The sequence below is a fragment of the Hylobates moloch genome, unplaced genomic scaffold, assembly GCF_009828535.3.
Source record: "Hylobates moloch isolate HMO894 unplaced genomic scaffold, HMol_V3 SCAFFOLD_2, whole genome shotgun sequence".
Lineage (NCBI taxonomy): Eukaryota > Metazoa > Chordata > Mammalia > Primates > Hylobatidae > Hylobates > Hylobates moloch.
Window position 1 is genome coordinate 139,996,752 of NW_026652277.1, and position 22,898 is coordinate 140,019,649.

The window sequence follows — 22,898 nt, forward strand, 5'->3', positions numbered from 1 at the left end:
GAACACCAAATAATCCTGACCTTTTGGAGAGTAAAGGATACCTGAGTTTAAAAAATAATAATAATAAATAAAATAAAATAAATCATGCATGGCTTAATGTTATCTGTCTCAAGGAAAGAAATGGAGATGAGCCAATTTATAAAAACTTCTTTGTTTCTATTAAGTCCAGATAAGAACCATAGAGGTAAAGGCAGGCAAAGTAATGAAGCACTTTTCTCTCTCTAATTTACAAGACACATCCAACTATTTGAAAGTTTTCTCTTAATAGTTTAAGAATTACCAAAAAATAAAGTCATGCCTTCATACTTATGTTGAAAAGTCAGCAATTCTAAATCATGAGAAATTTAAACAGAACTTTCAAACAAAAAGAGTCCTTAGAGATCCAGTCAAACACTTTCCAATGAATAAATTGAGGTTCAGAAAGCTAAAGACTTACCAAGATCACACAAATAGTGGCAGATATCAGATTCAAACACAGATCTCTAAAATCCTAGCAATGTTCATTCTCACCAAGCTTCCTACTGTACAAAATGTCTCTTAACTTTAGAATATTTTTCTTACTTAAGAAAGTACAAATACATAATGAGGAAATAATTCCTAATAAAACTCTTTGCTATTGACCACAGGTTTTATAAATATTGTTTAGATGAAAATACCCAGCAAAAATAAGATATATAATTCTGTTACAATCACAGCTACCTAGCTGTAAGTTAAATGTTTTCAATAAATTTAAATCTTGTTTCTTAATATTAAACAGATATTTTCAAAATTGACTAAACTTAAAATTAGGTGGGTCAGCCTTCTGCTTCTTTGCCTGCCCCTGTTCTTTTGAAATACAAATTATAAAAATCTCACTACCTGAATCAAAACTCAAATGTTGTCTAGTGTTAACTATCACTACATAAACATAGTGTTCGTGCATTACACAGTATGTATCTGTTTTTCAAGTCAACAATTTTCCATTGGTAGGCCTGTTTCCATTCTATTATTCTGGGGCTTGTACCAAAAAAACACACATGCATTTTAGATAAATTATTTTTCCCCACAATAATTTCACAATTTTGCCTGGTTACTGTTTTGGCTTATCCTTGGGACCACAGGATTAAATCCTAACGTTTATAGTCCTTTCATTTTAATTTTATTTCTTCGGACTGCCCACAATCCCTTCTAATCATTTCAGCTATGGCAATTTTACCAACTGTGATAATGCCTGCTCAGACGTTCAGACTTTATGTGTGCAGCGATGTTATTTCATTGGCTTGGCACATTTGTGTCATATCATCAAGCCTGTGCTTTCTCAATGGCCTTTTAGTTTTGCAGTCATTAACTTAAAGCATTACTTCTAGCTGGAATGATGGTTCTTTACAAACATCAACAAAATGTGCCTCCATTTGCCTTTGCCTTACAACCTGGTATATCCATGGTTCCATACAATTAAATAGTATTTATTATAAAGATGTAAGTTTTTAAGTATCACAAACCAAGTCCTATCAAATACAGTGAAAGTATGTATAATATTTCTAAATCCAAAACCCTGTAAAAGCTCCTCTGGAAGAAAACTATTCAGCCAAGAAGCTCAACAAAATCTCTAAGAATCAATTTGAGAAATAAAAGTCAAAACATCAAATTATCAGCAGAAAAACTTCCGAAGCTGAAGCATTTAAGCTTCATGTTTTAAGAAAGATTTTGAGACATTCAACATAGTAATAGCAGCTGCTGTTAAATATTGTCTTATAAGTTCAAAAAAACATACTTCATGAGCTACCAGACTCTACTGCTTTATTATGCAGGATGCCTAATGAACTGGTATTCTTGTCACTACAGAGAAATTATAGAATAATTCTTAGAAAATGTGCACGACTGCCTGAAAATGAATGGCTGGTGTTTTCCAGATTGTTATTCTCTCACCCTTCACATAAGATTCAAAGTGGCAGTTTCTGTGACTGATACTCATGTGTCATTTTCAAATGCCAGTGTGACCCACTGCATCTGATATCTTTCCTGGTAATAGAACTTTGTAACCCTAGCTCAAGGAACACTAGGAAGACACAGATGAGACTACAAGACTGAATTCCTTAGGGATACACCCTTGGCAGGATGCTCAAAGTTCAAACACGTGAAAGAAAGGCCATTCCAGAGAGTTACACAGATTCAAAATATTTCTGAAAAGCTCCTGGTCAAATTATGGGGAGTTAAACATTGTCAAGGTGATAATCACAATAATTCAAATCTGTAAAATATTCTTAAATGCATTCATCAATAACATGGCAATGAAATAAAATGTTTCCAGTATTTAATAGAAATCAACTATCTCTAACTGAAGAAATATACTCATATAATACTAAATGATTAATAATAACTATGCAGTGGTTTATTTTACTCTGTCTCAACGCTTTTGAATTTATAAAAGAACATTTCAGAATCAAAATGATTTTTAATGATTGAGCAGTTAATCAAGCTTTAACAAAGCTTGATGCCATTTAGATGACAAAAATCCAGAAGCTCTTCTGAACCAATTAGAAGATATAAACCCTTGATCCTCTCTAATGAGGCCTTTATAAGTCTTGGACTCCTTCAGCTTTCTAAACTTAAAAGCTACAGTGATCCCTCAGAGTTCATTCATATAATTGATGCAATATTTTCCATTTCACCTTTAAAATGCTGAGAAAAGTCCTTGGCATTAAAAATTTAATGTCAGTGTAAGTTAACAGGAAACTTTGTGAAAGAACCCAAAACAGTTCTCCAACTCACAGAAGATTAGCCCATGAAGCTTCAGAATGTTTTGATAATTAATCTTTCTATAGTGTACCTTTTTGATTATTTAACTTAAAAAACCCAGGTTCATTTCTTAGACCACATTCATTTAACTATAGATCCTTCATCCTCGGATTTTAAAAAGCGATTCAAGTTTCATTTAATTTTTTTAATGATTGTAACATGTGGAAAGATACGGTCATTTGTAATCCATCCCATGCCTGAATAATAATGACCACTGGAAATGAATCAAAGGCTGAGCTGCCACTGTGCTGTTTTCATCATGACTGATCAACTTGACAGTCTGCTCATTTTCACCCTGAAATAAGCAATATGAAATCAGAAAGTCATGTAAAGAATTACACATTTGTTTTGAATTCTTTAATCAGAGGATGCTATAATTTCATAATAAAAAATATGAAGGCTTCATTTTAAGAGATTTAGCGATGACTACATGTGGGGTTTGTTATGAGAGATTTCCAATTTTTTCTCTGTATACATTTGTTTGGAACAAGACAAAACATTAGATCATCTTCGAAGATATGTAATGGAAAATGTCCTGTTCTCAGGCCTGTAATATGAAGCCCTTGATAGATCTTGAATGCTTAAGATCATGTTAAAATGTTAGACTTTGAATCATTTAGATTAAAAATTTTTGGGAGTTGACCCTTCATACACTTTTTCTCTTCTTTCTCCCTTATGAAAATCATTGTTATCATGAAAAACTAACAGAGCTTTACTTTAAATAAAATAAAGTCATACTTGTAATATTCTCAGATACATGACTTAGACAAGAAAAATCACTACTTTAAACTGAGTTTCCAGACTTTTAAAGGTCACAAACTCTATTACGTACCTCATTTTTGCAATTTCCAACCTAGAAAATTAAAGTATATATACCCATTGTGTCTAAATTAGTTAAAAATAATTTGACATTTCAAAATGAGTAAGAGCAAATTCCAAATGTTCTCACCACAAAAAAGATAAGTATTTGAGTTTACAAATCTGTTTATTAGCTTTAATTATTCCACATTGTATTCATAAGTCATAAACCTCACTTTGTACCCCATAAATATATACTGAACAAATATCTACCAGTGACTTTTTACTAACTTTGAGCAGAAAGGACACTAAGGTAAAATTCAGTGGGAGAAATCAAAAGAGCAACAGATTTGACTATGAAAAAGACAAATTTCAGTGCTTAAGGAACAGTAAAAACAAAAGTAAGATAAATCAACTCTTTGAAAAGATTAAAATTTGTCTTCACAGAGCAAATTCATCATTTTTCTAAAAACTGACAATTTCACCTATTTCATGTCACCAAACTTGCTCTCTGGTTGCTAGGAAATAGAGTTATACTTCCCCATTTATGATTCCCAGCTTTTTCTGCTGATAGAGAATGTACAAATCAAAATAGTAATTTCTAGATATGACTCACTAGATACTAACAAAATGAATAAATTTTTTTTTATAAAAATTCAATTTGAAAGAGTCCCCATGATGCCAAACAATAAAGAGAAAAGAGAAATTTGGTCAGTTTTTAATGTTTACTAAATTACATTCTATCTATTGCTTTGAAAATATCTACTAAGGACACAGATTTGCAGATTTAGTCTATATACTGGGATCAAATTTTAGCAAGTATTTAAGAATTATTGAATTGTAGAAAAATTAATGATTGTTTGGATTTATAATTACTCATTTATTCAACTACTAGAAAATTTTCTGTGAATATATGATGTTCAATTATTAAGAAATACTCTTTCTAGAAGAGACTGTTCTTTCTCCATAGTGTATTCTTGGCATCTTTGTTGAAAATCAATTAACCATAAAGCATAGCTTTATTTCTGTATTCTCTTTTCTGTTCCATTGGTCTATGTGTCTGTTGTATGCCAATACAATACTGTTTTGATTACTATAGCTTTGTAGTATGTTCTAAAATTAGGTAGTATGGTACCTTTAGTTTATTTTTTTTTCTTCAAAAGTTATTTTTTATTCAGATTTTTTGTGGTTCCATATAAATTTTAAGGTTTTTTTTTCTATTTCTGTAAAATATGTCCTTGGAATTTTGATAGAGATTTTGTTGAATCTGTAGATCATTTTGGGTAGCATGAACATTTTAACAATATTAACTTTTCCAATGCATGAAAATGGGATATCTTCCCATTATTTGCATCTTCTTCAATTTCCTTCTTCAATGTCTCATAGTTTGGCATATAAATGTTTCACCTCCTTGGTTAAATGTTCTAAGTATTTTTTGTAGGTATTGTTAATGGGATTGTTTTCTCAATTTCTTTTTTGCATAGTTTATTCTTAGTGTGTAGAAACATTACTAACTTTTGTTGTTGATTTTGCATCTTGCAGTATTCCTGAATTCATTAATTAGTTCTAAAAGTTTTTGGTAGCGTTGGAAATTCTGGATATCCATATGCAGAAGAATGAAATTCAACCCCTATCTTGTACCATATACAAAAATCAACTCAAAATAGATTATAGACTTAAACATAAGACCTGAAACTATAAAACTACCAGAAGAAAACATAGGGGAAAATCTCCATGCTCCATCACATTGGTCTGGGCATAGATTTTTTTTTAATTTGACTCAAAAATCACAAGCAACGCAAGAAAAATAACCAAATAGGATTATTTCAAACTAAAAAGCAAAGCAACCAAGAATCTGAAGAGACAACTTACAAAATGGAAGAAAATATTTGCAAACCATACATCTGACAAGGAGTTAATATTCAAAATACTAAACAACTCAATTTAAAAAAAAGTAACCAAATTTAAAAAATGGGAAAAGGACCTAAATAGATATTTTTCAAAAGAAGACATACAAATGGTAGATAAAAAAATGTTCAACATCACTAATCATCAGGGAAATGCACATTAAAACTGTAATGAATTATCTTCTCACATCTATTAGAATGACTATTATAAAAAAGAGAGAGAGAGAGATAGTAAGCACTGAGGCGGATGTGGACAAAAGGAAACCCTTGCACACCATTGATGGGAATATGAATTAGTACAGCCATTATGGAAAACAGTATGGTAATTCCTCAGAAAATTAAAAATAGTTCTATCATATGATCCAAATTCAAAGGAAATGAAATCAATATGTTGAAGAGATATCTGTAATACTTGTTCATCAACACTTTATTCACAGTAGCCAAGGTATGGAATTAACCTAAATATCCTTCAATGGATGAATGGCTAAAGAAAATGTGCTTTATACACACACGAACACACAAACACACACACACACACACACACACACACACACAGTGGGATACTATTCGGCATTAAAAACAAAGGAAATCTTGTCCTTTGCAACATAGATGAACCTGAAGAAAAATCATGTTAAGTGAAATAAGTTGTGCACAAAGAGACAAATATAAATATAGAGTCTAAAAAAGCAGAACTCATAGAAGCAGACAATAAATGTGATTTCTAGGGGATAGGAATAGAGGTCATGGTGACTATAGTTAATAACAACGTATTGTATACTTGAAAATTGCTGAGAGTAGATTTTATTTTCACCACAAAAAAAGAATACATATGTAAGGTAATACATATGTTAATCAGCTTGGTTTTGCCAATCCACAGTGTATACATATATCAAAACATCATGTTGTATACCAAAAAATATATACAATTTTTGTTAATTAAAAAATAAAACAAAAATGTTAATAACAAAAAAGAATTACTTTTTCTAACTTTCAATCACAGAACTTTGATCTGAAGCTAAGAAATCTCATAGGCAATTTCCAGAGCAGCATGCCATGTTATTCCACATGATAATTTCATATGGAGAACAAACAGCAGGATTTCAGCCCTTCAAAAATATGATTCATTTTTATTCAGGAAAACAAAATTAATCTGTTTAATAAGAAAGTAAAGAAAAATGAGCCCCAAACACAAAGAATTTATTTCTCAAACCATTCGGTATCAGCAGAAGTTTTGTTCCTACATATTTTTTATTTGACGCCAGCATGCTCTTTTTGCAGTTACCACCCCTTTCTGTTAGAATTCTTATTTTTGGATGAATGATCAATTGCTTCATGTTGGTTTTCCCCAGCAAGCTATAGGTTCACCCCAGCTGCAAAAATGTTCTCAACTCTAAGCAAAAGCTCCATAGGCAAAGTCAGCATATGATCTTTCAAATGCAAACAGTGTGACTCTGTAGGAGTCTAACTCAGGAATTTGAGAAAAGGACTTTGTGAGAGTGGTAAGTTTGTGGCATTTATTACTGTTTTCAAATCTGACCCAAGAAAGTTACTAAAACTCCCATAAAATTACTGTATTTAACTCTCAGATAAGACTTTTGACCTACGAAGTTTATTTAATTTACCAAAATTTCTCATAGACTAAATACATATCATTAGCTATACTACAAAAGAAATGTCAATACCTTGGAGCAAGTTGTTCAGAGGCACCCTATGTTAGTGCCAAGTTGGACATGCAACTTGTAGGCTTCTAATCCAAAGTTGATAGTACTGGGAGTATCCCTATAGTCAAATATTGATAACACACAGATTTTTCCTGATAGATTGAATTTATTTCCTGTTATCTCAAAAAGCACTGGAATTTGATGTGTTGGAATTTGAACAAAAAGAAAATGTAAGAAACAGTTCTACAGATGTTGCATAATTATCATCTTGTCAAAGAAGTCTGATGAAAATAAAACCAAATTTATTTCCTTTATCTTCATCAAATTTTGCAAAGACTTAACCAGCTGCCCTCTAAACTACAAGAACCTGACAAATTTGAGTGGAAGTGGATCCTGCACCCTGAACATGATTCAAAAGGACTCTAAACTAAGACAACATCAGCATCAGGATTTTATTGCCTTCTATTTATAATGATCATGCTGCAAAGTAAGTGATTCTACCCCCCATCGCAAATGTTTCTTTTCATTTGCTCTCAATTTATTTTATTAAATTATCATGAAACTATATCCTGTATTGCAAAATTAAATTTCATTACACAATGGGTTTACATGCAGTGGCAGAGACTTTTATCTACACATCCCCTTTCTCTCTTCCTTCCTGTAAGGAATACTCTTCTCCTTTTAAAGAGGTAGCTATTCAATGAGAGACCACATTTCCCAGCATTTCTTGCAGCTATGTGTGATCAGGTGACTGGTTTCTTTCTAATGGTATTTTAACTGGAATTATATGTGCAACTTCAGCCTCCCCTCTTTAAAAGAGAAAATCACTTGCCCTCTCCTTCTCTGTCCCACATCTCACAGTCTAGAAAATAAACTTAGTGTTGAGCCAGTGTCCACCAGACAATCTAGGACAAATTTAAGGAATAGCAGAGCAACAATGCAGAAAGAATATGGGCTCCTGATTGACTCAGCAGCCTCCTCCAGGTTTCTTACATCTATTTTGCTTGAACCACTGTGTTGTGGGTTCTCTTGTCGCCATCTCTTGTCTGTATCCAAAAAGTGCAGACATTTATTTAAATTGGAACTCCCTGTACCCCATTCTTACCACTTTCATATGTATTGAAACATTGCTGGCAGTGACAGTTTTCCCAGATACGTAGCAAAGGCCATTAAGAGATCAGTGTTTTTCCTTTTTTTGAACAAACAAAAGCTATTTTGTGGTAAGTGACTTGAGCAACTGGGCCTAAACAACCCTGGAGTATCCAGGCTGCTACCTTTTAGCTCCATGACATTTCTTTTTCATCATTTCATTATACCATCAACATTATTTGAAGTTTCTCTTCACTGTGTTCTTGCACTGAATTTTATTCTACCTTTTTTATTACCACCACAGAATGCATATTCATGTGTCTCCTTACTATCCATTTTTTGCATGTTTGACCAAGGGCAATCAGACAATAGAAAGTATTATTTCACTAATATTCACCAAATTTCCTGACATTTGACAGGTCCTCCCAAACTGTCCTATTGAAATAATGCTAAATATACTAAAACTACATTAGCAATGTTGCTGGAAGTATTAGCCCAAGGTACCATAGCTCCAATATGCACACATTTCTATCACTGATTTAAGGTTTTTGACAATGTTCTACAATCTGGACTTATTGCAAAGATGTCACTCTTCTCTTTTGTTCTTTAATTCATTTTTTCAAAGACAAAGATTAAAGTTTCAATGAAATAAGTACAATTGCATCAAAAATGTCTCACATAATATCTGTGACTTCCGATCTTACAGCTAAGGGAAAAAAATAACTTTTACCTTTGGTCTCACAAATCAGAGAGAAAATAATCTTAAAGATGATCTTCTCCAGGAGTTTTAAAACTGTGTTCTGGCACCCTACAACTCAAGAACTGGCTTGAGGTACGCCTGCAGTGGGATAGGGAGAGGAAGCTGAGTGGGAAGGACCAGAGTCTCCCCTCCTGCTTGAAAGGGAAAAGTTTTCTTTTATCTTTATTATATTATGGTTTAGTTTGAGATTTTGTTTGTAAAAGGGATCTCTTAATAACCATTTGGAAAGCACTGAGCTAGTCCAAACCAGATGAGGAAATTAAAAGCTCAAGAGCGTAAGATTTATCTAAGGTTGGAGCGATGACTGGTGGTGAAGCTAAGATGGGATGCTGGTCTTTCACATCTGGTCCAGAATTTTTACACCCAAGCTATAGAGATTGCTTAATAAAGTTTGGGCACCCAATCACACATAGAATTAAAATGACATAGGTACTCTAGTGCTCATGTGACTATAGGAAATTCAGCATCAACTTCAAATATATCTATAATTTCCATTTAGCTTATATTTCAGAATAGTGATAAATGCTTTAATATCCTGTTCTGTGCCCAGCAACTGAAATGCTAGTATTAATTTTTTCATTTTATAAAAAGTAACTTTTTATTAAAAAATAAAATTATGGGCCTGGCGCAATGGCTCACGCCTGTAATCCCAGCATTTTGGGAGGCCGAGGTGGGCGGATCACAAGGTCAGAAGATCAAGACCATCCTGGCTAACACAGTGAAACCCCATCTTTACTAAAAATGCAAAAATTAGCCGGGCGTGGTGGTGGGTGCCTGTAGTCCCAGCTACTCAGGAGGCTGAGGCAGGAGAATGGAGTGAACCCAGGAGGCAGAGCTTGCAGTGAGCCGAGATCGTGCCACTGCACTCTAGCCTGGGTGACAGAGCAAGACTCCGTCGCAAAAATAAATAAATAAATAAATAAATAAATAAATAAATAAATAAATAAATAAATAAAATTATGATGTGGCAGGAAGCACAAGACTGCAAGTTAGAAAACATGATTTTAAATACCACTCTGCAACAAAAGAAATAGCTTATGCTCTTTTTTTTTCCCCACCACCTCACCTTGACAGGCCTCAAGTTTCTTAGCTTTTAATGCAGTTAGTCTATATGATTTACAAGGTTTTCTCCAGATCTAAAAATCTATGATTCTGTCTTTCAGGTAAATTATGTTTATTCCACATCAAAGAATAAAATGTGTAACTATTCAAGGTATATCTCTGTGTACAACTTATGCATGCATTAGGATATGCCTACTAATCAATAGAATCTTCAAAATTTTATGATCCTACTTTGTATTTTTCTCATTTTTAAAATTAAACTTATTTACATACAGTAAATGTACCCTTTTTAGTGTACAGTTCTGTGAGTTTTGACAAATATATACAGTTGCATAATCACCACCACAAAATCAAGATATATAACAATTTCGTTCTCTCAAAAGTTTTCCCTATGGTCCGTTATAGTCAATCCTATCTCTAATCCCTGGCAATTGCTGCTCTGTTTTCTGTCATTTTAGTTTCATCTTTGCTTTTTTTTTTTTTTAATCTAGAGACTTTTTACTTCTTACTTTTGTCTATAATTCTGAAGGTTAAATAATATGCACCGCCTACCTTCATGGTTGCTGTATATAAGTTATCTTATTTAATTTTACCATCTTTATAATGCTGGCAAGTCTGCACCTATTTTATAAATGAGGAAACTGAGACTCATAACAGGAAGTAATTTTCTACGGTCAAACAACTCGTAAGCAATGGAGCCCAACTCCCCTGTGACCACAGCACCACAACACTGGCTCTGGGTCAGCCTGCCTCCAAATTTCTTCTACATGAGAGCAATAGAAACTTCTTTTTGTTTGAGCCTCTGTTATTTGGAGTTTTCTGCTTTATAAAGCCAAATATATCCTCAGTTCTTTTGAGTTCCCTTTTTTGGAGTACCCACTTCTCAGGACACATACTACATATCTCATAGCAAGCTTATCAAAGTCAGGGAAGGATCATAGTTTAATTCACAGTGACATTTCTGGAGCCCTGATTGTGCCCACAGGTCAAGATGCATTCTCTTTATTTTATTTGATTTCAGATTCAGGGAGTACATGTGCAGGTTGGTTTCGTGAGTATATTGCATAATGCTGGGGTTTGGGCTTCTGTTAAACCCACCACCCAAATAGTGAGCATGGTACCCACAAATTCATTGTTTTTAAATCTTTATGTCTCAGAACTTGATCTATATTTCAGTTAGTTTCAAACCCAGAGGAGGATAGGGATATTTATTGGTGTCCCTAAATTCCAACAGTTATTTCTATTTCAAATTTACCACATGATTGCCCATTCTCCAATTCATCTTGTGCTACTATAATTTTTAAAACCTGTTTAAAGGCCAGGCATGGTGGCTCATGCCTGTAATCCCAACACTAGAAGGCCAAGGCAGGATGATTGCTTGAGCCCAGGAGTTCCAGACCTAACTTGGCAGGATAGCAAGATAGACCCTCTCTCTACAAAAAAATTTAAAAATTAGCTGGGTGTGGTGGTGGTTGTGCCTGTAGTCCCAGCTACACCAGAGGATCACTTCAGCCCAGTAGTTTGAGATCACAGTGAGCTATGATCGCACCACCATTACACTCCAGCCTAGTTAACAGAGAGAAACTCTGTGTATTAGTCCATCTCATATTGCTATAAAGAAACACCTGAGACTAGGTAACTTATAGAAAAAGAGGTTTTAATTGGCTCACGCTTCTGTAGACTCTATGAGAAGCCCAGTGGCTTCTGTTTCTGGGGAGGCCTCAGGAAGCTTCCAATTGTGGCAGAAGGCAAAGGGGGAGTGAGATGTCTCACATGGCAGGAGCAGGAGCAAAAGAGGGGGCGGGAGTGCTACACACTTTTAAACAATCAAATCTCATGAGAACTCACTATTGTGATGACAGCACCAAGGGGGGTGGTGTTAAACCATGAAAAGCCACCCCCATGATCCAATTGCCTCCCACCAGGCCCCGCCCCCAATACTGGGGATTACAATCCAGCATGAGACTTCAGTGGGAATGCAGATCCAAACCATATCACTCTGTCCCTAATAATAATAATTAGGTAAATAAATAAATATAAAAACTAGTCTTGATTTTAGCATGCATGTTAAAAGTCCATTTTATGCCATACTCACATTCACCAAAGTATTTTTACTTTAGAAGCCAACCGTGGTCACACAAATAGGACAATCCATTTCACACCCACAGATGCCAGGTCCACAGGCCAAGGTTCCCTTCCCTTTAGTCCCCTCACACCACCATTTATAGCATAACATACCTTAAGATTTGAAAATCTTAAGTCTATTGACATAAGAAAAATGGTGTCTAGTATAGGAAAGAAGGCTACAATGGCCTATAAATTTTTTTAAAATATACTTATGTGGGAAGAACTAAAGTCTGTATTTTAAAATATTGTGCCTTTCACGTGTGCTTGCTTGTTAAACAATTTGACGAAAGTTAATATTTACTTCACATTGAAATCTGCACACATTTTTATATAAGATATAGGAAGCACACAATTAAAACATGAAACTATTACATGACCAGTATGCAAGCAAGCTACTTGAATGAATGTTTTTTAAAAATAAAGGAAATTTCATCCATGTCCCTGCAAAGGACATGAACTCATCCTTTTTTATGGCTGCATAGTATTCCATGGTGTCTATGTACCACATTTTCTTAATCCAGTCTATCACTAATGGACATTTGGGTTGGTTCCAAGTCTTTGCTATTGTGAATAGTGCTGCAACAAACATACGTGTGCATGTGTCTTTATAGTAGCATGATTTATAATCCTATATATATATATATATTTAGGATTTATATATATAGGATTTATATATATAGGATTTATAATCCTATATATATTATACTGGGTATATACCTAGTAACAGGATCGCTGGGTCAAATGGTATTTCCAGTTCTAGATCCTCGTGGGGTGGCGGCAGGGGGAGGGATAGCATTAGGAGAAATACCTAATGTAAATGATGAGTTAATGGGTGCAGCAACCAACATGGCACATGTATACATATGCAACAAACCTGCACGTTGTGCATATGTACCCTAAAACTTAAAGTATAATAAAAAAAAGAAAAATAAATAAATAAAGGAAATTGTTAATATTTTAGTAACAGAACTACTAGCTTAAAGAAAAATACTGTTATCTGGTATTATGAAGCAAATAACATTACTTATCTTGGAGAAATAGGAAGTCATAGCATGTGTATTCCTCAGGAAGAAATTTTTCTCTATTCTCCATACAGGAAGAATTGTGCTCTTAGTGACTAGTGGCTTTGATTTTAGTTTATGGACTTTCTGACTCTTGGATTGATTATGTTTCCCTCTTTTTTTTGACTGCTAAAGCTTAGGGATATATTTATACACTTCTTCTACCAAGTGAATATAAATTCATGAGCTAAATTTTATGTTCTTTCATCATTCCAGTGGCCATATTTTCTCCTTAATTTTACCTTCTTTTTGCTTCTTTTAAATTATTTTAAATCATTAGTACTCTTAAATGTAGATATTCCTTTACTATTTCTTAAATCATTTTGGAACAACACAAATTCTAATTTAATTAGCTAGTAAATTATGCTAACATTGGAATTTTTAGCTATCCACTTAAGACATTGAAAGTAATATAGGTATTAATATAGATTGTAAAAGATAATTATATTTTCCTCTTTCTGAAGTCAATAATGAAAAGATGTTAAAGTTAGTCAGCTTTATTATTTTAAAAGTGTTTATGGAGGTCTTGGCTGTCAGACATATAAATTCAATTTAACTCATAGAGAAATAAAACATGTGAAAGTAAATAACCCTAATGGTTCAAAAAATCAGAAATTTGATATTAATGCACTACTGACTCCAAGTTCAGACTAACATATCCATTGTTCAACAATAGAATGAAAGTTAATCAGCTTCATTATTTTTAAGATGTAGTTATATTTAAGTATAGCCATACCAATGTATTTTGGTTGGTTCAATTTCTTATTACAAATGAACTCAAATTAAGAGAAAAATACATCTGCTATAATATTTATGTGGATATATGAATCACTTATAATAATATTTTAAATAGAATAAAATAACAAATCAAAAATGCTTAATACTGGGATAGTTTTCACTGACAGTACAGAATTTATAAAGAAGAGAAAACATCTCTTCTTTTTAGAACTTTTTGCCTTTGTTAGGTCCCTAAGCAATTTTACTCAAGTTATTTTACATAAAAATTTTCAATATCATTAGATAGTTTAACTGAATTAGTTCTAGTTCATACCCTAGATTATTACATGTTAATTGTTTTAAGTGCCTCCTCTCATTACCAAAGGTGTCCTAGTTTGAATGATGAGTTAAATGGTTATCCTAAATATGATGGATTTCCATAGTTTTCAAGAATGGTGGCTAGCATAAGGACATTACTCCAAGAATGGGCAAATTAATGATACAATAAAAGAGGGGAGGTCACTCTCTGAAAACTATGGCTAAGCATTTTCATAAATTGTTATATAAATGATATAGGCTTAGAGCCTACTCAAGAACTTCTAGTGAAAGTGCATGAAAATAATTCTAGTAGGTTAAAATGTATTAACTCCTTATTTCTGTGTCCCAGGAACTATACTAAACACTTTATTTGAATTATCTCACTTATTATTCAAAGCAGGCTTGTAGGTATTATTACTACTGCCTTCAATTTATAGATGAGAAAACTGAAGCTTACAGATTATAAGCAATTTACTCAAAGTTACACAGTTAGAAAGCCATAGAAGCAGAATCCAAACTTAAAATTGATACTTGGGCTGGAGCTCTCTATGACTTGCCATACTGATAGCCCATGAATCCATCAAATATCCTCTTGGGTGGTCTTATACCATCAGGAAGTCCCTGCTTCAACACCCATAATTAATCTCAGAAATTATTTCCTTAGAGATCCATTCCCTGTGGCTTTGTTTAGCTAATGTGTAGTAGAAATTTTGTGGTGGACATTCCATTGCTTATTCTTCCCCTTACCTTTTAAATAGTTCCTTATTTAAACTTTCAGATTCATGTATTTATCATGAAGCTGACTCCACCTTCACATCTAAGAGAGGAGCATATGACCTGAGATCAGCTAATTCAGTGCATTCCTTTCCTTTGCCCATAAGGTTTGGCCCATAGCTGGGCAAGTGATAAAACCTGAAAGCCTTAATATTTACAGTCAGAATATTGGCACATAGACTGTTTTACAGGCTAGACATGAACAAGAACATATAGAATCTTGGGAGCGACCAGCATCCATTTGGGGATCTTAAAGATAAAGGTAACACCACTAATACAGAGCCAGGAGAAATTGGGTCCTAGGTGGCATTTGATAACCCACTGGATCAATCTTCACTTGTCTCTGGCTTTTTATTTATGTGAGTGTATTGCTTAAGCCAGTTTAAGATAGGTTTTGTATTACCGGCAGCTGAAATCAGCTGGATTAATCCATAAGGGATAACAATGGGAAATTGGCCCTGTGATATGGACAGGTCTCTTAGAAGGAGTGATATGTGGGCCAGGTGTGGTGGCTCACGCCTGTAATCCCAGCACTTTGGGAGGCCGTGATGGGCGGATCACGAGGTCAGGAGATCGAGACCATCCTGGCTAACACGGTGAAACTCCGTCTCTACAAAAAAAAAAAAAAAAATTAACTGGGCATGGCGGCGGGCGCCTGTAGTCCCAGCTACTAGGGAGGCTGAGGCAGGAGAATGGCGTGAACCCGGGAGGCGGGGCTTGCAGTGAGCTGAGATCGCGCCACTGCACTCCAGCCTGGGCGACAGAGTGAGACTCCATCTCAAAAAAAAAAAAAAAAAAAGAGAAGGAGTGATATGTGGAGAGGTGTATAGCACATTCCAATTTTGCCAAGGGCTGTAAAAAATGCAATATTTTGTAGATAACTGACTCAGTGTAGTCCATTGCCTATAAAATTATTTTTAAAGCGAAGTTTTCATATTTCATTTTAGCTTGCAAAGGCCATTTCCATCTTACATCATTCTAGCCTCATAACAATTCTATAAGATTGGTATTATTATTATTACTGATTTATAGATTTTTTTAAAAGTTCAGGTGATTTTCCAAAGATTATAAATCTATAAAATGACTAAGAACAAGGATTTGAAATGAAGTCATTTTTATTTCTGCTGCCCCAAGCAGAACTGGATTTCACCTACAAATAAAATGGAATGATGGGCCTTAGTTCTCTAAGGTGGCTGGAAATCATGGCAAATGCCATCAGTGTATTCATACTTTGCCTGGGAATATGATACAAAAATGATGCTTTTAAGAGAAATACGTGCTTAACTATTTGCATCCTACCTTTAACACCTAGTGATACCCCTAAATTATTTTCTTGAATCACCTAAGTTAACTATATCTGGTTTTCTTCACAGTAATACTTCTTATCAGAGGATTCTCCATGCCTAGAAAAGGCTCTTTGATCATCCGTGTTATTTTCCAGTCCCTACCATTAAATGGAAACAGCTCAAACTTCCAAATAGTAATAATATTAATAACAATTTAAAAATAATAGCATTTAAATGCTCATCAATAATGCAGTGATTAGGTATCATTACTATGATTGTTATATAGATGAGGAGACCAAGGCTTAGAGAGATTAAATGACTTTCCCAAGGCCACACATTTACTAAGTGACAGAGCAAGGATGTTATCCCAGATATGTCAGATTCCAAAGATCCTGCCCTTACTAGATATGCTACAACACTCCTGCCTTTGTGATTTTTGCCCAACCGACAGTTTGTTAGAACTTCGTCCTACAAGTGTTGGCATGCTGTTCTCCCACTGCCCAGCTCCAACACCCTCATTATGAGATCAACTCTAGTTTCTAACATTCTTATTCTTTTCTGCCAAACAAAAATTAACATTTTTTCTCATGACCTACACTGAAATTTGTAACATCAGATGATAATAGTCAGATAAATTAATCATTGCTAATGGGTTGATATTTAAGGTGTAACATCTTCTCAGAGAACCACAATATTTTTACAAATGTAAAGAGATATTACAACACACTGACACATTAATCATATGATGATTATTTCAGGGCACGATTAAATACTACAAACTAAACATTTATCAGTGGGGCTGAAGGCATGGGAGTCAGAAAAAGGGCAGCATTTTGGGTCAACTACATTCTAACATTTATAAAAACTACTGCATGAGCCTCTCTGTCTACCTCTGTGTACACTAAATCTAGCTAGTGCCTGTCCATCACTGATTATATCTACGATAATTTCTCAAGTAGAATAATAGGGATAAAAATCCTTCTGCATATTCACCCTAAAAGTATAAAGGATAGAAATAGGTTTGCGTTGGTCTAACTAAACAGCTCAATGGTCTGTTGTCAGCTCATTAAACCACGTATCTGCAGAAGATGAACAACTATGGGATGCTTTACAGGTTTGCTGACTTTGTGAGAAAGCAAGCAGAGGCAAATGAAGAAAGTCTGTAAGAATAAACACTTGGAATTAATGGTCCGTAAAATCTCAAGTTCTCTGCTATAGAATAATATTGCAAATCCTTTCCTGATTTCACCTGGTTTGCAAAAATTGTATTCAGACCATCGTATTTTTAGCGTTCTGTCCTCGCATCTCAAAAACATTTTGATCCCTCAGAGGCAATCTCTAAACTTCTGTCATTGCTTTTCAAATCACTAACCCAAGAGAATATACCTTGTACCTATAGGAAAACAGATCCCCAGGCAAATGAAAGGAAAGCAAAAATTATTTCATTTATTTTAATATCATCCCTCAGTCATTCTTGGCCTGTAGCCTGATTTTCACTGGCTTTTTAATGAGATTTGTATCTCTGCCCATTTGTGTGAGAACTTATTTTCAAGAGAATGCTATTACCCATACCCACTTTTCTGCAAGTCATTCCTACAGAAACAGCTAAAACATCAACAAAAAGCGAAGTTGTCAGATCCCTTCAGTAGAGTAGTCAGGTTCCATCAATCGAAAGGTTGATGTCCAAATCAAATTTGTAGCAAAAGAGTAACAGAAAGTCTAATTTTACACATTGCAACAGGCATGGTGTTCAGAAACTCTTCACATTGTTCTGGGTAGTTTGGTAGTTTTCTAGGTTAAAAAATATCTTTCAAAAAACCACAGTGAAGTGCCTGTCTTCTCACACAGTCTACTGGATTGGGATTTAAGATCCAGCTGAGGACTTACCTATCTTATAAGGCTTATTTAAGTCTTATGGTACCAAGCTGGTCCAGAGGCTAGCATCTCTTCCCAAAAGTTGAGAAAATGTAGTTTTTAGCAGGCATCAAATCGTCATATTGGCCACTCTATCTCGTTCAAAATCAAGACCTGCTGTTAATTCGATAAGGTCTATAAGGTTGTTTAGGCTAATTTGGAGTCACCTTAAATAAGTACAGTTGTGAGAAAAGCTGTTGAATTATTTGCCTACTTGCCCTAAGGGGCTCAGAGACCTGCTCCCTAAGAAACATCTTAGTCTTTGATATTCAGCAATGCCTTTGATTTTTAAGTTCTTTCCCAGACCATGGCCAAAGAGACTGATTTTGAGTATAATAGATATCAAAACTACCACCAAGTTGTGTCAATTCTGCCTCCTGTTTCTCTCATCCCTCTATTTCTCTCCATCAGCACTGACACAATCCTACTCCAAGCCAGCAGGATCTCTCACCCATATCCCTGGAATGTCATCCTAACTGATTCTCTCTCTTCTAATTTTATCCACTTTTCCCGCTGCAATTGAAGGTTTTAAAAACCTAATAAAGATATCACGTCTTCTACCCATAATACATTTCCTTAACTTCTTATTTTCCTTAGGATAAGGTTAAAAAAAAAAAAAAAAAAAAAAACTTTAACATGGACTATAAAACATAAGAGGATCAATTTCTAATCTTTCTACTCTCCACTCTCACCATGTACTCTCTTGCCTATAGAATGTTGAAATACTAATCTCAACCTATTTTCAGTTATCCCACCTACCCCATCTTCCATTGGACATTTTATTGACTCACTCATCCTCCAGTCTCAGTTTTAACTCTACCTCCGCAGGGAGTTTTTCCATGACCACTGGTCCATGTCATAGCCTTGTGATTCGTTCTCACTGCAACCTGCACTTCACCGTTCATGATACTCTTAAGAACTGAAATGATTAATTTTCTATGTTTCCTGCTACACCACAGGAATGTCACAAGTGTCACAAGTGGAATGTCACAAGTGTCACAAGTGGAATGTCACACAGGAATGTCACAGGATGTCACAGCACTGTGTCTGTACTACGTTTGGCAGCATGTATATCCAGTGCTTAGCACATAAAGGAATCCCAATAAATATTTGTTGAGTGGATTAATGAAGATGATAGGACTCTTTGATTTCTGCTTTGATAGCAGAAGTTTCCAAGAAAAATTTGCCAAATTCTAAAATAAGTGTCCACTCATTTGTCACTATCTTCAGAAATAGACTCTAATCTCTATTGAATTTGCAGATTTCAATGTCCATTTTAAGCACAAGTGGAATGCACAATTGAACATTTTGAACACAATTATGTGTTCTTCTTAGAAAAAGAAATGCATCTAAATACATGTGAATATTTATCTATATACTAATATACCTTCACTCATATGATTATTGCTTAGGGAAAATAGAGGGAAAAAGTAAATCTGTGTGTCTATGTGTGAATGTACATATATATAATTATTATAAAATAGCTACATGTTAAAGATATATGTGTTATTGTTTCTGCCTTATCTTATTTCTTTGGAGCAATTCTCAACCTACTTTTATAAAGTAGTAGATTCAGCCTGCTTTTATAAAGTAGTTGATTCAACCTACTTTATTATTAGTTCAAGAGCAAAAATGAGCCTAATCCTTCAGAATGAAGCCATCACATGATTGGACTACAAGTCTCTGGGGATGTGGAGACAGGAATAAAGGTAAGAGCTGACAGACTGCAATGTAACAGAGATGAAAAAGCAGGCAGGCATTATGGAGTCATACAATCCTGAGTCCTATTTCTGTCTTTGCCATTAACTATGTGATCTTAAATAGGCTACCTAAAGTATTTGAGCCTCAGTTTTCTTACGTGCAAAATAGAGGTAAGCTAATCCTACCAATGTTTCAGGATTATTGAAGAATTAACTAATAGAACATATTGAATGTGCTTGTGTATTGCCTAGCATATAAAGGTCCTATTTTAAAAATATAGGAAATGTAAATGAGATATAAAATGAAGCACGTTATGGATTAACCTATTGCTTTTCCCCTCAACCTATTAAAAATATCTCTAAGGTAGACCACTTTTTTTCTTGCTTTCTTATATTACCACATATAAAATATTTATGTTTTCATCACTGACAGTTTCTCCTGTCAATCCTATCGCTTTATACACACACCATTTATTTTCCTATTTTTATTTTTTTTTTTACTTATTATCATTTAACATATATATGTGTGTGTTTTCTTTTTCTTGTTTATTTTTTTAAGAGACAGGGTCTCCTTCTGTTGCTCAAGCTGGAGTGCAGTGGTGGCACAATCATAGCTCACTGTAACCTCAAACTCCTGGGCTCAGGCAATCCTCCTACCTCAGCCTTCCCAGTAGTGAGAACTACAGGCATGTACTACCATCCCTGGATAACTTTTTAAAAAAAGTTTTTGTTATATGATGTCTTATTATATCTTGACCAGCAAGGCTGACATTGAACTTCTAGCCTCAAGTGTTCCTTCTGCCTTAGCATCATAAAGCTCTGGGATTACAGACATGAACCACCATGCCCAGCCATATTTTCTTATTGTTGTATCCTCCCTCTAGAATATCAACTCCATGAAAGCAGAAATCTTTGTTTGAATTTGACCACTGTGATATCCCCAGTGTCCACAACAGTGCCAGGCTCGTAGTAGGCTCATCATTCTTTTTTGTAGCTAAAGTAGATAATTTTTTAAATAAATCACAGACAGACTTTACAAATGGATAGATTTTGAATATTTTAACATTTCAGCTGGCCAAAATATTTTTTCCACTCAAATACTACTGCGCATGAAAATATATCATTAAATCAGGTTCCTACTAAGGGTTTCTCTCTTAAAATACAGACTGTTAGGTCAGGTGCAGCAGCTCATGCCAGTAATCCCAGCTCTTGGAGAGCCCAAGGCAGGTGGATCACTTGAGGCCAGGAATTTAAGACCAGCCTGGGCAACATGGCAGATTCCATCTCTCCAAAAAATACAAAAATTAGCCAGGCGTGGTGGCACATACCTATAGTCCCAGATAATCAGGTGGCTTAGATGGGAGGATCACTTGAGCCCAGGAGGTCCATGCTGCAGTGAGCCATGTTCCTGCCACTGCACTCCAGCCAGGGCAATAGAGCAAGGTCCTGTCTCAAAAAAAAAAAAAAAATACAGACTCTTTAGGGAAAGTTATGGAGTTAACCAACTCATAACAAGGTGTTAAAGACTAGATCTTTTCCATTTGGCAAGAGAATCTAAGTAATAATAGAAAGTGCTTTGAGTGAAGGAAAAACTGTAACAAAGACGGTAAAGAGAAAGATGGAAAAAAATGTCACCTACTTCAAATTTTGCCTGGCACCCCCTCTGTATAAAATTCCAGATGAGCAGTTAGGAAAAGACACTAAAATTCTGGACCATCACTTGTCTTCTCAATAGCAGACTTTATTGTGACTTCACGATTAATTTAAATAATGTGAGACTACTTAAAGCCATTTCTAAAAGAAGTACAGGTATAGAGAAGTGACCAATTATTCTGGTTTATGTTCGGTTAGAGAGGGTTATCCAAATGACTATAGGGAATGGACTTTTCACCTGCATATTTGGGCATAACTGACCCCTTTTTTCAGCTACCAGGAACATAACTTTACAAGGCTTCACAGGAATTTATGGGTTTTTCCATACTCAATGATTTTTAATAATATTTTTAAGTATTTTTGAGAATCAGGAACTGAATGCCTAAAAGATTAACTTCTATCAAACAATATTCAAGACAGGCTCTTTGATTTGATTTTTCCCTGTACCTTGACTGTTTACAAAAACATCAAAACATCTATTTTGTTTCCAAAAACAAAATTACCGGAAAATGTGCACTCTGAGGAAAATGACTTAAGATTGCTTCCAGCACCAACTTCAGCTGAATGCTTCTTAATGTAATAATTTTTTATCTACCTGGAGGATTTGGGCAATATACTAATATTCAGAATTTACTTGGATCTGGGAATATCATGATCACCAAATGACTTTATCCAAATACAATGGCTATTAATCTTAATTATTATAGAGAAATCTTAATGATGTTACTAAAATAACTATCAAGAACCCATATTCACAGACTTTTTGCTATTATAACTAATTTTTTAATTACATATTTTACATATATATGTAGAAAAGTGTACACTTTGGAATATAGAAAACTTATTTTAAGCCCTATATACAGCCTACTCGTATCGTCAAGTTAATCGACCTCTTTAAGTTTCAGTTTCCTTGTAAAACTGGTCTACTAACAACTATTTTATTATAAAACTATTACGTCAGCAAGACAGAGTTTAAAAAAACACGGGGAAGGTCTAGCACATAATAGTGCTCAATAAATAACAGTGAAGAAAAAAATAGCTGTTAGGCCTAGGTCAAAGATTATATCCTTTGGACGAACCTTTTCTATCTCTTTCAAGATTACTGTAAACAGACCATAAAACAGTACTGAGAGGTGACAGCCTGCTGGCAGTCCTCACAGCCCTCCTCGCTCTCAGCGCCTCCTCTGCCTGGGCTCCCACTTTGGCGGCACTTGAAGAGCCCTTCAGCCCACCGCTGCACTGTGGGAGCCCCTTTCTGGGCTGGCCAAGGCCGGAGCCTGCTCCCTCAGCTTG

The 22,898-nt window shown here is 34.7% G+C and overlaps 1 long non-coding RNA gene across 1 annotated transcript; it reads right to left on the reverse strand.

The window, feature by feature from the left end:
• Positions 1-2,908: 2,908 nt before the first annotated feature.
• On the reverse strand, positions 2,909-22,897 carry LOC131381808 (uncharacterized). Its single transcript, XR_009210754.1, has 3 exons — positions 22,685-22,897; positions 21,281-21,398; positions 2,909-3,073 (listed from the first exon to the last, which is right to left on the reverse strand). It is a non-coding gene; the product is annotated as an uncharacterized LOC131381808 (long non-coding RNA).
• Between the last annotated feature and the right edge of the window lies 1 nt (position 22,898).